General features: G+C 37.0%; 1 long non-coding RNA gene across 1 annotated transcript; it reads right to left on the minus strand.

Moving 5' to 3' along the window:
- Nucleotides 1-827: 827 nt before the first annotated feature.
- On the minus strand, nt 828-4,139 carry LOC140527242 (uncharacterized). The gene is made up of 2 exons (XR_011974727.1): nt 4,052-4,139; nt 828-885 (listed from the first exon to the last, which is right to left on the minus strand). It is a non-coding gene; the product is annotated as an uncharacterized lncRNA (long non-coding RNA).
- Nucleotides 4,140-4,359: the final 220 nt, after the last annotated feature.

Consider the following 4,359-nt stretch of genomic DNA (forward strand, 5'->3'; position numbering starts at 1 on the left):
ACCTTTGTGCAAGAGTAATGAGGTATAATTACAAAGTAACAAGTGATTTAAAAAATCCAAATGAGTATTTCAAGTCACCACTGGAAACGATATACTTGCTTTAATGATTCTACAATGGCTCAGAAAAATTTCTGAAATTGTCTCAGGGATTGTGGCATTCTTTCGTATGTGTTATAGCTATATGGTGGTATATCATCATCCTGTGAGGAGACACTGTATTTTTTTAGAAACGACATCAGTTATTTGGAATCTTATCTGATAGCTAGTATTTATATAACATTCTAAAGTTTACAAAGAGCCTGATGTATGTTATTTCATTTGATCCTCACAAAAAACGTTTTACTGTGAAGTAAATAGATAAGGAAATTGATGCTGAGAAAGGATAAGTGACTTGCCCAGGGTCACACAGCTGGCCGGTGTATAAGAAAGTGACTGAGAAGGGATTTGAACTCAAGTCTTTCTGACTCCAAGTCCAGTGCTCTGACCCACTGTGTCATCTAGCTGCCTAACTGTTGAATAGGGTAGGGGTTGAGTTGGATACCATTGTTTTTGCTTAAAAAACAAAACCCTCCAATAATGGGGGTGATAATAAAGTAAATATTGATTTCCCTGTGTCTCAAGCTGACTGTGGATATATCAGACAATGACTGGTTACATGAATAAGTCATTCCTGTGTAAATCATATGTGTTATCTGTCAAAATGAAAATCAGCCTATCAACTGTACTGCACCAGAGTTCACTGTCATTACCTTCCCTAATTAGCTGGCAATCAAAACAGCTTACTTACCTATGGACTCCATCTGATTTTCTCTGTTCAAAAACAATGGTTTTACCTTCTGGAGATGTAAGGTGGAAATCAATGTCTAATCCTGCTCCATCCAAAACCTGTGAAGTAAAATAAAAAACTCATTTAAAATGCTGAAAAAAAGTTTTATAAAGTAGTTTTTACATGGAATGCCCTGAAGGGCATGAACAATGTAATTATTCTAGAATTTCACAATGTGATTTATGGAAATATTCCCCAATATAAATTAACCCAGAACAAAGGATGAATTAGAGAGGGGTGGAAAAGACTGAGACAAAAAATACCTGTTAGAATTTACTGTAATTGTCCAACCCTGTAGTAATAAGGTCCTGTAAAAGGGTGGTGGTAATACAGGGGACAGATGTGAGAGAAAATATAGCAATAAAATGCACAAGACTTGGCATGTGACTGGACTAGGAGGTATGGAAGAAATAAAGGTTAAAGCTAATAAAACCAAGTTGTTAAACAGTGACATGAGGAGGAGCAGGTTTGGGGGAAACTCAACTAAACATGATTCTGGTAATGTTGGATTGGAAGCGCCAGTAGAGCATCTTCTGTCTTGATGATGTCTTGTAGACAGGTAGGGATGTGGGTCTGTAGCAAAGCTAGGGCTAAAGATACAGATTTGGGAATCACCTGAATAGAAGTGAATGAAATTGAATGAAATAGAAGTGAAGAAGAATATATATAAGGAAAAGAAGGTGGCCAAAGACTGAACAATACGCAAAACCAGTATTAAAGAATCAGATAGACAAAGAGTAGTCAGCAAATGGGAAAGAAATGGTTTAAAAGGTGGGGAAAAACCAAAATAATATGTTGTTTCATAATCCAGGTGAGAAGAAAGTCAGAAGGAATAGGGAATTCAAGTGTTAAATGCTAAAGAGAAGTTATGGATGAGGACCAACAAAAAGTTCACTAGATTTGATGAATAAAGGAGACATTCATGACCTCTGAAAGAACAGTCATTATCCTAGAGGTGTGGGGAGAGCAGCTAGATTCTAAGGATCTGAAGAAAAGAAGATAGTAAACAAATATATACCCAGCTGGTATAGTATTGCTAGATTAACCTTTCTAAAATTGCCTTTTTCTGTCATGTCACTTCTGTGCTCAAAACTGTCCAAGAGTTCCCCATTATCTACACGATAAAACCCAATTACTTGGTCTGCACTTCCACAATCTGGTCTCTATCTACTTTTGATCCTATTTTTTCTCATTTTATTTCCTATTATTTTGTAACATGAACTGCACACTCCCGTCAAGACTGCCCCTTCCATGTCTCACCTTCACTTAAGTATGCTGTATCATTATCCTGAAATATTACTCTACCACACCACCTCTCTCCATATCCTAGCCATTCTTCAAGGTCCAGTTAAGTTTCAGCAACTTCATAAACATTTCCTTGGGTAGCTGTTCCTTCCTTTCAACTCCTACTGAATTATTGTTATGAAATCATGAAATGGTTTTCTAGCATGATCTATTTAGACCAATCTAGAACAAATATATGAGATCACCCCATTCAACATATTTAGCATCACAAATAAAAAACTTCTGTTTTTGTTCTGAAAGTACTATGTATTACTGAGTATGTAATTTTAAATCTGTTGTCTCTAAAAGTATTATCTACAAAATGTCTTTTTTTTTTGGCTATTCAAATGAATCCAAAAGGCTACAAATATTTTATAACTAAATGGAGTCTCTTTTGATGGTGTTTAAACTTTCCGAAAGGTCAAGATGCTAAACAGAGCAGCTTTTGATGGACAGGATCCACTGTCAGCTTAGGTGGCAGCCTAGGTCTCTTAATAAAAATTAATCAGAAAGCAATTCAAGTACTACCAATATTCTTTTTAAAAAGGATTTTTCTGGTAATTCCAATATCAACTGACTTTTCAAATGGTGCCCAAATAGCTAATTGGAGTCATAAAAATGGCATAAGGCAGCAGCTTTTCTTAATCAATATAATTTGCTTGAGGTCTTTTCTCATTTGAAAAGCCCAAAAAATCCCAAAACAACTGAAGGATTGGTTGGTGTTCATTTGTTTTCTGACTGATACTTACAACCAGATGTCACATATGACAAGTGCACCTGGGTTTCTGTGAGAAGGAACAAGTCTTTTCCTTCCCAATGGCACTAACCAGCCCAATTTCAGTTTCATGTCATACTGTTTCCTGCTATGTGCAGATGTATAAGCCTAACCTATACTTTACCTTTAGGCCTATAAGCTCTCTAGAAGAAAGAAAAACATGTCTTTTATGGTCCTTTGCAGGAATTGTCTGATTACTCAGTTCCCCATTCATTTCCTTTTTATGCACAAGGAACTTTGGGACTTGTAGTGGAGAGAACATACAACAGAGTGGAACCTCAAGCTCTCAGGCTCTCTCTCGAACCTACAGGAACATATTATGTTCTACACAAAGTCCCACCTCAGTCTGTGCTGCTTTGGATTAGCTGCAGACCAGGCACCCTTCAATGGCAGAGCCCTGGAAAGTGTTTTTTCCTCCACCAATTCTTGGACCTAGATCCTATGTTATATCATGTTTATGTTTCAAGTGTGTGTCTGTCTTTTTTCCTTAAAGAATAGATTTTTAACTTCAGTCGCAGTCCTTTACTCACTGCTCACTCTCAAGTAAAAGAGAATATGAAGTTTGAAAGGGAACTGCTTAGGGGTAGCTGTGCTGTTCCTGGAAGCCCATAAACCCTTTGGGCAGTTTTGACTGGCTTCAGATGGGAGAAATGGAAAAGTGTCATCTCTGTTGTTGGTTAATTCAGAATTACAGAACTGTAATGTAAATCTAGGATCATTTGCATTTAGGATATCTAGTCTATCTGAAGCACAAATAGGTTCTTGCTACCTACCAATCACTCTCATCTGGGCAAAACAGTGCAAAATAGTTAAGAAAGTTTGAGGAAACTGTTTGAGCCTGCTTTACAAAGTCATTCCTGGAAGCCAAAGGTGATTGGAGCCTGGTTTGGATCAGAAAGTTATCAGCTATTTGCAAACAGCTGAAACTTTGGAAGTTTCAAAGAGTACAAAAAGCTGGGAAGCCCTCCTGTCTCCAAGAACTGGGCTAAATTTGTGTTTCTTCCTGAGCCATACAAAAGGGGAAACTAGCATGAAAACAAAGTATTCAAATCATCTAAATGGGTCTTCACCTGTTTTCCTGAGACACTTGGATATAGCAGTTGTGATTTTTAAAAAGTCACCCAAGAAACAAAACTCACTAAACAAACTAACTCATTACTATGTACCTCTAGTGATTCATGTTGGCATGAATGAACAAAACTGAAGCCCAGGTAGAGTTTTCATCACTTCTTCCAAATGAAACTTGTTAGTTGTCTAAGAAGATGGCATTGGAACACAGAATCTGGTTTTCTGGACCATGGCTTAAGATACAGGATAGCTCTCATTTGGGGTTGGAGAGTATCTAATTAGGACTGAGAAGATATATTTGTTTAGATACATGACACATGGATTAAAAAGGCTTTAAACTAAAAATCAAGGGAGAACATGTTAGATCGAGTCTGACAACTAAGAGGCAGAATTATGACCTCTATCT

Source organism: Notamacropus eugenii, chromosome 2, assembly GCF_028372415.1.
Source record: "Notamacropus eugenii isolate mMacEug1 chromosome 2, mMacEug1.pri_v2, whole genome shotgun sequence".
NCBI lineage: Eukaryota > Metazoa > Chordata > Mammalia > Diprotodontia > Macropodidae > Notamacropus > Notamacropus eugenii.